This window comes from Schistocerca cancellata, chromosome 5, assembly GCF_023864275.1.
Source record: "Schistocerca cancellata isolate TAMUIC-IGC-003103 chromosome 5, iqSchCanc2.1, whole genome shotgun sequence".
In the NCBI taxonomy this organism is placed as follows: Eukaryota; Metazoa; Arthropoda; class Insecta; order Orthoptera; family Acrididae; genus Schistocerca; species Schistocerca cancellata.
In genome coordinates this window covers 477,256,898-477,271,275 of record NC_064630.1, presented here as the reverse complement: position 1 = coordinate 477,271,275, position 14,378 = coordinate 477,256,898, and the positions used below count along the sequence as shown (strand labels likewise).

At 37.7% G+C, this 14,378-nt stretch overlaps 1 long non-coding RNA gene across 1 annotated transcript in view; it reads left to right on the top strand.

Annotated features, from left to right (window-relative positions):
* Positions 1-13,841, top strand: part of LOC126187856 (uncharacterized) — a 36,731-nt gene extending 22,890 nt beyond the window's left edge. The window contains exon 3 of the long non-coding RNA XR_007537799.1: positions 13,548-13,841. This is a non-coding gene — a long non-coding RNA (uncharacterized LOC126187856). The remainder of the gene's footprint in view (positions 1-13,547) is intronic.
* The last annotated feature ends 537 nt before the right edge of the window (positions 13,842-14,378 follow it).

Genomic DNA, 14,378 nt, shown 5'->3' with positions numbered 1-14,378 from the left:
TTTGTGTACAATAATACCCAAAAATAAGAATTGGACTGTTTGCTGAGAAACTGTTTGATTTGTTACATTGAGCCATTATTAACTTGATCACATGTACATTAACTGAAGACATTGAACTATCTCAGAAACTACATGTTGTATAAAAAATTTATAATTCCAATTTCTTTATCTTGGTGGGTGACATCAAATGATGCCACACTCAAGCCAACACCCTACAACATGAGTGAGCAGCAGGAGTAACTTCGTAATCTTCAATGGGAACCCCTGTTTTTTATGGCAAAATCTACATACATTTTGTCTGAAGCAATTTCTTCATTTTTCCACTGATGGCACTGTAATTGGTGGAACAGAAATGGGTACAAAATTGTAATTTATGGCATGCCACTCAATGACTCTTGAATATCCAATGGCATGTACCACCCTGTCTCCATGCTGCGAGAACAGGACAGGCCAGTATTTTATAACTTCCAACTGGAAACCCCATTGCCAACATTGTATTCCTCTGAAATTTTGAAGAGAGGTCTACTCAATAGGCCATACAGATAACAATAACGTATCATAACAGGCGGTACACTGTGACCAGAGCTCACATAATCATGCAGACATGGAACAGATAGCGGCCCCAAACATTACAATACTTGTACAGTGTTTATTGCCTACACACCTACCCATCATATGGAGAAAAGATGTGCAAGTGGACAATCATCCTAATTTACAAAGAATGTAGAAGAAATGATGAGGCTGCTATTGCCCTATATGACAAGTGCCTTCCAGAGAAACCTCACTCTCATTCATTCTTTTACAAGATTGTGGACAGACTTATGTTGGATAGCAATGTGCAGACCAGCAAAATAAAATGAAGCAAACGTATTACAGGAGAAGGTAATGAAATAACTGTACTAGTTGCAGTGCACCACAACTCCCAGATAAGCACCAAAAAAATTACATTATAATTCCTTTATGGTTGTCGGTAGCATTTTCGCAATACTGCTTCATCAAAAGTATCATTTATTCACACCATGTGTCACTGCATCAGGAATTTCATGGCACCAATTTCATAACTGGAGGTGGGGTCCCAAGTGCCATTGGCTATTCAAGGGCCATTTAGCGACCTGCCATAAAATATGATTGTGTACCCACTTCCATTCCCCCTATTACAGCACCATCTGTGGAGAAACAAAGAAAATGCTTCAGACAAAATGTATGTGGCTTTTATCATAGAATCATAATCTGCAACAAAAAATGGTGGTTCCCACTGAAGATTTCAAAGTTACCTCCCACCTCCCACTCATGGGTGGGGTGGGGGATTGAATGTGATATGTCCCCCTCCATGACAAACAAACTGTTATTACAACTTTTTTTTGATCAGATGTGTGGTGTTTGACATATTTCAATGTCTTCAGTTAAAATGAGCACAATGCATAGGCCTATTTCTCAGAGACCACAATCCCTATACTGGTTTATGAGTTCTAACATGCCTTTGAATGTGAATGCTGTGGAGCAATCCTGCCATACATTCAGGAGAAGTTAAGCATTTGGGTCTTCCTTGCATCATCTGAGAAGATTCTGTCTTATTGTGGTATACAGCTACGAGTTTATTATGAAAAAGTATGCTACCTGCTGCCTAAAAGATGAACTGTGGCAGATGCAGCATCCATGCCTAGTGAGTGTAGGACATTGACTGAATAGTTGTCAATCCAAGTTGAAGGTGTTTCAGTCTGCACATAGCCTAAGATTGGATTACATATACTTTATGTCCCAATAGATCTATAGTGAGGAGATCCTCTAGGATGTAAAAGATGCCAGAAAAACAGAAATATGCAATAAATATTTACAAAGGAAAACAAATATGCTAATGTACATTCCACAGGTCTCAATTGGAATGCTCCTCACAGAAGCTGACTAAGTAAAAAATACCTTAAATGTATTATTGTTTGAAAGGTAATAAATAACTTGTGACAAAATATGTAAATATTCAGTATAAGGAAGTTCCTATGGTAATTTTTAGGTTATTGTAACCATAGATCATCAAATAGAAAAATTAATTTATAGAACATCTTACTTACAATAATTACTTTACTGCACTGAATTTGTGCTAAAGCCAGATTACACTATTTTATATAATTTGTAACACATACACAACTATTAGTCTTCTAAGAAATTCATCAACGGATTAGGAGCTAGCAAGCAATAAATCGTTTAGGCTCATTTAAATAGAACTTTATTAATACCATAATTAAACTTTTTATGGCTGCCGGTAGGTTATTGAAAATGTATGTTTGGGAATAACAGACACATTTCTGGACCAAAGTAAGTGACTTAATATCTTTGTGATGATTATCCTTGTTTCCAGGATTGATTCCATGAACTGAGCTGTTGGTTTAAAAAAAGAGATATATCTGAAAGATGAATTTCATTAAGGAATAAATATATTAGCAAGCAATAGTTGGCATCAATAGTTCCCTAAATTTGCCTCTACAGGATGTTCTTGAGTATACCTCAAATAACTCTTATTACACATTTTTGAATCCAGGAAACTTTAACTTAGCTTGATGAGTTACCCAACACAAAAATCCTGTGTCACATTGTGGTATCAAATCAAGCATAGTATGCTAGCTTTTTTATTTTTAGGAGGAACAGAAATGCTCTTAAATCTATGCCCATCCAACTCCCACCATGCATCTTGCTTGTCAACACTGATACCACCTCCCTCTGTACTAAGGTCCCTAAAGTACATGGTCTGTCAGCTGCTGAACATTTCCCCAGGCAAAACTCACCTGATTCCAAACCTATGACATCCTTCTTACTCCCCTTAATGACCTTTATACTTACCAACAACTACTTCACATTTGAGGGACAGACATACAAGCAGAGCAAGGGTACAGTCACGGGAACCAGGTTGTCTCCTTCCTACCCCAACCTTTTCACCGGTCACTTGGAGGGGGATTTCCTGTGATCCATAAGTCTTCAGCACCTGGTTTGGTTTACGTACATTGATGACATCTTTACTGTATGGACTCATGGTGAGGCTGACCTGTTAAAATTCCTGGAATCTCTGAATACCCTCTCCCAAGTAAATTTCAAATGATAGTATTCTGAATCCTGTGCCACTTCCCTTGATGTGGATCTCATCCTCACCAATGGCCAACTACACACTACTGTCCAATTGAAACCTACTAACAAACAACAGTTCTTAATTTTGACAGTTGCCATCCTTTCTACGGCAAACGTTCCCTCCTGCACAGCCTTGGAATTCAAGACAAACTTATTTGTTCAGATGAAGACTCCTTACAGCAATACACCACCATTCCCATCTCAGCCTTCACTGGACATAATTACCCCACCTAATTCAAAAGCAGACTTGCAGGGCCATCACGTCCCATCCTGGTACTGCTGTTCCCTTCAAAAAACAACTTTGGAGCACATCACTGCTCACTCAGTATTATCCTGGTCTTGAATGTATTAATCAGTCAATTTCACAAGGTCATTACTTCCTAAAATCATGCCCTATAATGGGATCCATTCTGTCTGAACTATTACCCACCACACCTGTAACAGCTTTTTGTCACCCTTGCAATCTCCACAGTATTCTTGTGACCCTACACTCCATTTCCCATCTCCCTACCTTATGGCTCCCACCTCTTTGAGCACTCCCACTGCAAGAGTTTCTCTATGTACCCTCCTACAACCACCTATACCAGCTGTGTAACAGGCAAAACATATAGTATCAAAGGGAGACCCACCTATGAAATGACACATGTCAATAGCAACTGTTAACACTTTCAACACTGCCCTCTTTACACCTGGCACTTGGCTGTGAACTGGCATATTTAATAGATGTTTGAAATTAGATTGCGAAGAACAGAAACATTATAGGAGTATGGTTCTTGCATCACCAGTTGGTGAATCTCAGAGAGCATACAATTTTATTCCATATTTATTGGGTTTGTTTTTCATGTATACTCTGAAGCTTGTTCTACCACGAAAGGGACACGTTGCCTCACCTATTGTGAGATTCATGCCTGGACGAAAACTAATTTTGCTTTTATTCACAAAGAAATCAAACAAAAGCCTCACTTTGTGAAGTGGGTCATGCTTTTTTTCACCTCTGCTAAAGAACGTAGCATTGTCATTCAAGTGTAACATCAACAATAAAGCGCAAAATCGATCACGACTCAACAATTTACTCGCAATTCCTGTCTGCGGAAACGTGTGTGTTGACCAATAATCACTGATTTTTGGCAATTTGACGACACACATATGCAAAATAATATTGAGAGACCAGTAAATGTCTTGCAATTTTACAGCAGACCACTTATGTGAAACAGAGTTTATTTTCAGGCTACCTTTGTGTTCCATTGTCATAGTAACGTTAGCAGCGTACAGATTCATTTCACTTTTAATGAGTTGAATAAGGTTGTCATCAAAGAAATAACTAAAATATCGGAGCTCCTCAGTGGCATCTGAAATTGCGATGCTACGCTGACTACTTCCTGGAAATCCGGCAGTGCTGGCTGATCGTGTGGTTCCGACCAATCTTGCTCTTTGTGCTCGGTGAGGCTCACACGACCAGGTACCACAGATCGTGATTGATGGTCTGTACCATTGTCTGCATAGAAAAAAAGTAATGCTAACATTCATACTAAAAGGTACTAAATGCAAGTGAAGTAATGAACATTACTCACAATACAAAATGCGGTAATGAACTCTTCACTTTATGAACAATTGAGACATATACATACCTAAATCATCACTTGTACTTTCGTCTGGAGAGTAAGAATCCTCTTTGTCAGAATCGTCAATTTCAAATCCTGCATCTCCATAAAGAATATCTAAGATCTCTGCCTCCGTCAACTCGCTGCACGATGTTTTCACGATCGTAAACACCTGTGAATGAACTGCACATAACTTCGTCTTTGCAGTGCTCACAACCACTCCCATGATGAGATAGCCAATATGTGCTTGCCTCTTGTGGAAGAAGAATGAAATACCTCCACATTAGTTGACGAAACTGCTTCAGAGACTCACTAAACGCGCTTACGGAGGCAAATAAAGGCTCGCCTGTACGGTGTACGGGCGCCGTCGCCAACATCAGGGCGGCTGCGCCCGTATGGCATATGGGCACTGTGCTGTAGGTGTTAAGTAAACACTGTTTGGACCTTTACATCAACAGGACAACCACCAAATTATTATTTAGGATGAATGGTGTAGGCAGAGGGTGTACTCTGGCAACACGCAATATCCTGTTGCAGAGTGTGCTCCACATGACAATCGAGACCTTGGTGCATGTTTCACCATATATACCACTTGGATTCTCCGCCAGAGACCAGAGTTTCAGAACTCTGCAGGTGGGAACCAGCATTACTGCATGACCTAGGTTCTTGCCACCCCTTCCCTTAATTTACATTAATTTCTCCTGCCTCAGCATTTCTTCACAGTAACTACTCCATTCTTCACTCTGTTTTAGTTTTTTAGTTTTCTACACCTTTCATTTTCTTACCTGTCTATTTTTTGCCACATCCCCCCCTTCCTTCTCTGTTATATGCAATGCGCTTAGTTTTTCACTCTTATTAAATCATCCACGACGTTTAAGCAGTAATCCCTGTCTTGCATATTACCCTGTCTTCCACAGTTTTTCACTCTTATTAAGTCATCCACGATGTTTAAGCAGTAATCCCTGTCTTGCATATTACCCTGTCTTTCACCTTTAAGTTCTCAGGTTTTCAAATCTCATCTGGTGCAGTCCCAACAATCAGTCTTTCCTTCTCATCCTGTCTGGTAAGTTTGCTCTTATCCCGGTTCTGGGTGACTTTCCCAAAATCTACCCCTTTTCCTAAACCTCTCTCCAATTCTTATCCTTCACCTCTCTTCCTTCCACTTCAACACTTCTGCCTGAAGAAGGTGCCACTGGCTCCAAAAGTTTATCTAATTATAATCTTTTATGTGTGTTTTCTGCTGTCATGTGGTGAATAGATTTTGTTTTACCTGACCAGTTACCTTATTTTGACAGAAAACTGTTCAATAGGTATGCTATATTTTATCAACATTCATAACCAAGATCCAAGTCTAACCTGTTACTAAGAAATAAATCAGAAATCATGTGGACTAAACCACTTGGCAGTGCTATGTGGTACACAATGCATTTGTTTGCTCACAGCTATCTTTTTTCATCATTACACCATACAAAACAATTTCATCAGTAAAGAATTCATGGGCATCATTTTATAACATTTTACAAAAAGTAATTTTTTAGAAAACAATGCATAACAGTTTTTTTGAATTGTTGAAAGTAATATCATGGAAGGGCCCGCTGGGTGACACTAGTGTACAGGAGACAAATTTTCTGTTAATGAGCCTAACTTCGACTACAGCTTATAAAAACCAGTGCTTACACTACTTGTCCCTATTTACTCTTATTACATGTTACAATTGTTTCATAGTAAACACCTACAGACATTGTAAAACTACATAATAAAGCATAAGCTGTATTTGCGCATGCTATAATCTGGAAAAAGATTAAAATTATAAGGGGAAAGAAAAATTGCTTTAGAATTAGTATATTTAAAACATTGTATATAAAATCTTCTATGGTTCTGTTAGTATGAAATTGTTTTTCTGTAAATAACAAGAAATACACAATGCCATGAAGACGTTAAAAGAGGGAAGAGGAGGGAGCAAGGGTGGATTGTGGAGGGAGGGGAGCGGGGGTTGAATTGGTAAACAGGATCATCTTGATATCTTGAAAAAATATTTTAAAACTGTTTGGAATCCTGTGACTACAAATGTTTTATAAAATGAAAAATTTTAATTAAAATAATATGAAAACACTATGGAACAGCCACAGTAGTGCTGTTGTTGGGAGTTTTCAGTTCGTACCACATAGTACCAAGAACTAGGTAATAACTTCTGAATATTTTATTGGCCCATGACCAATATGAGCATAGGACCCTGCATGTATAGTGAACAATTAGGCTGTTATTCATCCAACGTAAAAAGAAAAACATGAGGGCAAGTGACACAGAGGTGCATAGCCTTGGGGGGTAACATAGAGAATGGTGTGGCATTTATCACAAAAAGAATGTTCTGTAGTGGCAAACTTTATTGCATCACCAACTACCAAGAGTCTAGGTTGATGGTAGAAATGTATCTATAAGTGTTCCATAAATAGACTCAAAACAAGCTGTTAGTGAAATCTATTTGTACATTTAGTATTTCTGTTGAAAATTTGTTACTCTGAAAAAATTCCAATTTCTCAAGTGTATTTAACAATAGCCTTTTTGGTGTGTTGTGCAGAGTTTTAAGATTACTTTGAACTCACTGAACAAGTGGTTGTTTTGTACAAGATGCCTCTTTATACAGCCTTCATTGCTGTGATGTGTTTGGTCTCTAAAACAATTTTTGAAGGAACTAGCAGTCCGTCCTATACAAAAATTTTCATGATTAGTGGTATGGGATTACTGGCTCATGAATGGTAGCATTGGTACGCAAACAAAAGAAGGTGCATTCGTGCAGATGCTGTGTTAACTATTCATCTCTCATGCATGTTGAAGAATGACTGCCTCACAGACAGACAGGAAATCTGGGCAGAAGAACCATTGGACAGATTGCAGTAGTGGGAGGGAAAAGACATCCCTGTTGATAGGTGTCCAGTGTGGTGCAGGTCTAGGGGCAACTGTGAGATGGGAGAGTTTCATACAACATCTAAAGAAGACAAAATTGGAGAAAAACTGGGTGACCAGCAGATATCTAGGGCTTACATACTAATAGTAAACTAAACTGGTCAAACCACATCCTGGATATGTGTAAAAGACTGCATTCTGCAATGTATGTTTTGCACATTGTCTGCTCTTACAGAAATGTGGGAACCATTATATCGACTTATTGTGGCTATTTTTATGCCATTATGGCATATGCAGTCATATTTCTGGGAAATCAGGCACATGCTAGAAAAGTACTATGTGCACAGAAAAGAGCCATAAGAATCATGAGTGGAGTCATAAGCAGAAATATTTTTAAGGAACTTGAAATCGTCAAATCCACGGCATAGTATATATTCTGTCTGCTGTGTTTCATAAGAGAAAAAAGTGTTTCAAATTTAACAGTGTGCATCATAGTCTTGAAACTAGAAGAACAGATATTTTCCGTGAAGATGCAAATCTGAGTATGATGCAGAATAGGGTCCAGTTTGCTGGGTGTAAGATTTTTAATACCATCCCTTCCGAAATTGAGTGTTTAGTAGATAATGATCTCTTGTAATGAAAAAACACCTTAATCCCATTGCAACTGTCATTTACCCTATAAAAGAGATCCTGAACCATAATGAACATTACTTCTGTACTTGTCATACTCAGGTTCATTTCCAGATCTTACATAATATTTACTTCAATATGAAACTGATTAATACTTTTACATAATATTCTAACAAATTTGTAAAACTGACATATTCCATATGTTGTGAAATATTCACAACATGGATACACCAATCACTGAAATTTGCAATAAATAAATAAATAATAAAGAAACAGTTATATTCTACAATGAATTGGGAACATTTATGTGGTTTGACAATACTATTGTTATTGTTTTTTGATGCAGTTCTCCAAGTTAGCTTATCTTGCGAAAAGATATTCATTTCTGCATACAACTGTAGACTACATCATTTTGGACCTGTTTACCACAGTGAAGCCCAGTGAAGCCTTGGTCATCATCTTCAGGTTTTCTCCTCCCCCCCCCCCACCCCACCCCCACCTCACATGTCCCTTCAATGTGAAATTGATAATTTCTTTATGTCTTAGGAAATTTCCTGTAATATGTCCTGTTCATTAATCAAGTGGTGCTGTAAATTTATTTACTCCCCAGTTTCATTCAATACTTCTTCATTAGTTATCTGATCTAACTATAAAATTTTCAGCAGTCTTCTGTAGCATCACATTCTAAACACTCCTTTGTTGGCTGAACTGGTTAACATCCACATTTCACTTACATGCAGGATTACACTCTAGATAAATATTGTAAAAATGACATCCCAATATTTATATTTATATTTGATTTAAAAAAAATGTTTTTTTCAGAAAAGCTTCTTTGCTAGTACTAGTTGACAGTTTATATCCTCTCTACTTCAGGAGTTGTCACTTATTCTGCTGCCCAAACAGCAAAACAAATCTCTTACTGAAACTGACCTAGTATTATGTTAAATTAATAATGCAGTTAAATTGTAAGAGATTTTGGAATTTTTATGCTGTATTTCTACTTTATAAATATACAAGTAAACTAAGTTTGTTTAAACGCTATCAACAGATTTCATTCCCTTTTGCTGTCTGATAGATGTTTTGCATGAACAAGTAACTGGTTATTGGGCATTCAGATTGTCTAAAATGAAGATCAAATAAAATGGTGAAACATGTTCACCTAAAAACAAACATATGAAATTGATATCTATCAATAATTCAGACTCTATTTATGATTACATTTTGCAAGTGCAGTGTTTTAGTTTCAAACCCAGAAAAAAGTTATCATGCCTTGTTTGAATGTGGTCATGTTGACTGCTTGTTCCTGCAGTGAATGCATTTGTTGTATCCTTCAAGTATTTACTGTTCAAATGCAAAAACTTACCTGAAGATGCCTGAAATATCATGTGATGTGTACTGTTACTATTCACAGTGGAAAAACACTCAGGAACTGCATGACACACTACGTTTCCATGGGGTAAGGACTGATTTAAGGCCCAAGTGACACAAACCATCAGTTAGGGCCCAAGATAAGATGGGCACCAGAGGTGCCACAGTTGTAAGATTCCTACATACGACATACCACAATTAGTATTGGCCTCTTGGGGTGCCAATCTTAGAGGGGCATCAAGGACACCCAATATTGCAAGATTTGTCTGCAGTGTGTAACACAATTAGTAGTGAAAACTGACACAGCTGAAAGTGTACGAGGGAAAACTGGGAGGAGGGACACCAAATGACAAGTTGTTTGTGTGAAAAAATGTTCTTGAATCACTCCTGTATGGGAAGGGTCAATGTGTGAAAAGTTAAGTCAAATAATGTTTTTAATTAAGTTTTCTCATTTTCAGATTCACAGTCACAATGTACATTACCCGAACAAAAACAGCTCGATGTCTATTAATGGACACTAATATGGGATGTGCCCACCCTTTGCTTTTTTGGAGGCTTGAGTTCTGCTGGGGACACTTTTAATGAGGAGTCTGAGTGTCTTTTGAAAAATGGCAGCCCATTCTCCCTCCAGAGCCAAAACCAAAGAAGGTAATTGGATGTTGTGGTCTGGAGCAAAGTCAACAATCCAACTCATCCCAAAGGCGTTCCAGTTCCAACCAGTGCAGATCAGGACTCTTTATGTAACAGTCCATTTCTGGAATACTGTTGTCCACAAAACATTGCCTCATGCATGCTGGTCTATGACAGGGTGCACTGTCATGCTGATACAAATAATCCTTGGCTTCAGACTGCTCTCCTGCTGTACATAGTGAACAATGTTGTAAAATATATTCATGTTCTTCCACATTTACCATTCCCTTAAACACAATAAGAGGGCACATCCTAACCACAAAACACTGTCTCCTCCACACTTCACTGTTGCCAACTCACATGAATGCAGGTAATATTCTCCAGGCATTTGCCAAATCCAAACCCACTGGATTGCCACATGGTAGTTCTATAGCTTGATTCATCACTACAAATCACTTGTTTCCAGTCATCCATTGTCTAGTGGTGTCACTCTTCAATCACCTCAAGTGTTGTTTAATACTGACTACAGAAATGTGTGGCTTATGAAGAGCTACTCCAGAGTTGCCCCATCTTTTTAACTCCCAATGCAGAGTTATTGTTGTAGCTAGACAACTGGAACTGCTTTGGAACTCACAAGTGATTCTTCCTGCTGATTTCATGTGATGCTTTAGTTGACTCACTGAAATGCTCAATAATCCATGTCTGTCAGTACAAGAGGCCTGCCCTGGCCTGGTCTTGGTTTAGCTGTAGTTGTTCCTTTGCATTTGCACTTCACAATTACATCTCCAACAGTTGAATTAGGCAGCAGTATAAGGGATGAAACATCCTTGATGTAATTGTTACGAATGACTACTCTGCCTTCACAGTCACTGAGCACTCCTCACCAATCCATTCTGGTGTTATTGCCTGTTACTGACAACACAATACTCCCTTCCACCTTTTATGTTGGTCAGCCCATCTCTGGTTATATCTAGTGGCCAATTCCACACAAATTTGATCAGCTGGTGTATTTTCTGAAGGTCAAAACCATCTTGTCCATCATAGGCTATTTAATTTCCTGGAACAAGTAGAATATTTTTATTTCAACATTTGTGTTACATACAAATCAATTGTGGCTTGTGATTTTTTTTCAGTTGCAGCTGTAACAGCCAACATAACAAACATCAAAATTTGATATTATTTATGCATATGAAAGTGGACACAGGCTTAAACTACCTTTATTCAAAATATATTCTGAAGTAAGATTTCAGCTTGTTCCAATAAATGAAATTGTGTATGGTAGACAACAAGGTTTTGACCCTGGAATCAGTCATCTTATGTTTTACATGAGCAAAATACTACTCTGATTGGGAAAACCTGTGATTTATCAAATGATATACTTCTGTCCTCTTAACTCTTCACCTGTGTTTCCCATACTCTCTTCTCCAAAATATGTTCTTTGTTCCATCATTTGCTACTTTAATATATCACTGATATTAAATACGTTCTTTGTTCCATTATTTGCTACTTTACTATTGCACTGATATTATCTCTGGTTTGTTTTCTGTTTTATGGCAATTTGTGCCTTCAGCCAAAGTTAAAAAAAAGTGTTTCATTTGTGGGATGGCATTTTCTTTTATTAACAGTTTTCAAAAGAGCTTTGCTTTGTTATGCTGTGTGATTATGCCACCGCTCTGAGACTAGTAACATGTGTGGAAAAGATGCTCAACATGTCTTGGAGAGGGGAAATAGGTAGACAGGTCTACAGGGGCAAGACATATGCTGTTCACATCCATACTGCATTCACAAGTTCTGAACCCACATCTGCAAGTCTTTTATCCAGATCTGTTGATACTGAAATTCTGTAAATGGCATTAACCCATTCAGCAGGCCAGGGCTCTTATGGTAGGCTTGTGCTTGGCCTAAACTTTCATCCAGTGAAGTTGGACCTTTCAATTTACATTGCATGAAGTGAGCAGGTATAGGCCAATCATGATCATCTTTTAATATAACGTAACCCGTCACATTCTTGATACATTCTGTAATTTACAGTTAGCTGTCATAATTACTGAACAGGTTTTTTTTAAATATTGTTGGAAGTTTGCCAAAACATCGGGAGTCAGATGACATTGTGTTACAATGCCACAGCCACAGTGGTCCACAACCCCACGATGACTACTGCAGTCCACTTTAGTAAAACAGTTATCAAAACCAAAATACATTAACATAGGGGTTATGCAAGGTAGCATATTAGGACCAATACTATTCCTGATATACATCAATGACTGACTTTCCCAGTAGTGTTACTCATGGTGAAAAAATTCTCTTCGCTGAAAACAGCAGTATTATATTCACTGAGAAAACAAGAGAACTCCTTGCAGAAAAAGCAAATGAAACTCTCGAGGAAGTTTATGATTGGTTAGTAAGCAATAAAGTGACATAGAACATAAAGAAAACTAATGCCATGAATTTAAGTTTCAAGAGGAAAAGTGGCATTGTTAAATGTAGATGGCACCTCTATAGACTGTAACAAATGCAAAATTTCTAGGAATGAATATTGATTCTCAGCTGAAGTGGTGTGAACACACAAAGCTACTTGCAAACAGAATGTCATCAGCATGTTATGCCCTTAGAATCCTAACATCAGTGTGTAACATGCAGTATCTTTTAATTACATACTATTCATATGTAGACTCAATTCTTAGCTATCGAATTCTTTTTTGGGAAATAAATGCACAAAATATGAAAGCAATTTTCAAACTTCAGAAAAGAGCCAGAAGAATAATAACTAAAAATAGTAGTCAAGCTCATTGTAAAGGCCTGTTCAAAACACTGCGGATTTTAACTGCCCCATGTGAATACATTTACCAGTCAGCTGTACACATCAAAACTAACATTGGTAATTACTGCCGAAACAGCTCTGTCCATGACCATGGAACAAGAGCTAGACTTGGCTTACATTTACCAAGAAAAAATAAACATAGAACTCAAAACAGTATTTTCTACCAAGGAATAAAACTGTACAATAAATTACCAAAAGAGTTCAAAGAAATTACAAAAATACACTTATTTAAAAGGCAGCTAAAAAGTACCTGTTATGCAATACATTTTATACATTGAAGAATTACTTAGATATAACAGACTAGGGGTTTGGTAAAAAAAAGTTACACAAATAAATAATAATAATGATTATAAAACATCCAACATTCCACATAACACCTTCACACTATGTTTTTTCCTCCTTTTTTCCTTTTCTAGCAATACTTACCCCCAGGCTAAGCATAGCACAATACTAACACTTCTTCCTCTTTCTGAGCTCAGCATCTCACTCATTATAGAAGGATGCTGACTCAGTTTTTCAGGATAGTGAATGGCAAGTTGCGGTATAGAAAATGGCCCAACGATCACCAGTGTGTGTGTGTGTTTTTGTGTGAGTAGTGAATGAAGTATTATGAAACAATGTGTGTATAGTGTTTGCAGTGACTGGTAGTGAGATATTAGTGAACAGTGTGGCATTACATTATTTCATAAGTTATTTGTAAAAAAAGTATTGTATACCTGGAGTAAATCTAATGATTGTCTCTAACTAGAAGTCTGTAAATGTATGTGTATACGAATTAGCCTATTTTAAATTGATCTAAAGTTGTAAATACTTTGACATGTCCTACTCCCTTGTAAAAAGAGATCTATAGATGAATAAATCTACTATAGTACTATTCTGAAGGTGATGTGGGGATGATGTCAATGAACCCAGACTCTGCATCATTATAGTATTTGAATATCTCTTCAAGTTTCCAGGTGACACTGCAATCAATGCTTTAAACCACATGGACATATACTCAGCCATTTCACCGAACAATGGACCTCTTTTAAGACATGCCCCACTGTCAGTGGCATGAGGCAAGTTGAGACTGAGCTTACATGGGATGTCCCATCTTATCTCCTTTTGATGGTTGTAGAGTGACAATTATTTATGATGTGCAGTCAAAGACCTGCTTAGGTTGTGTCAAGAAGAGTCTCGTAGACTTGGAGTGCATCTAAAGGAGGATAATTCAAGTACCAATGGGCAAAGCTGTACCTACACCCTTGACAGAATCCATACCTCCTATGTACACTGCCACCTTCCAGAAGGATTCCCCCTTGCACGTACCC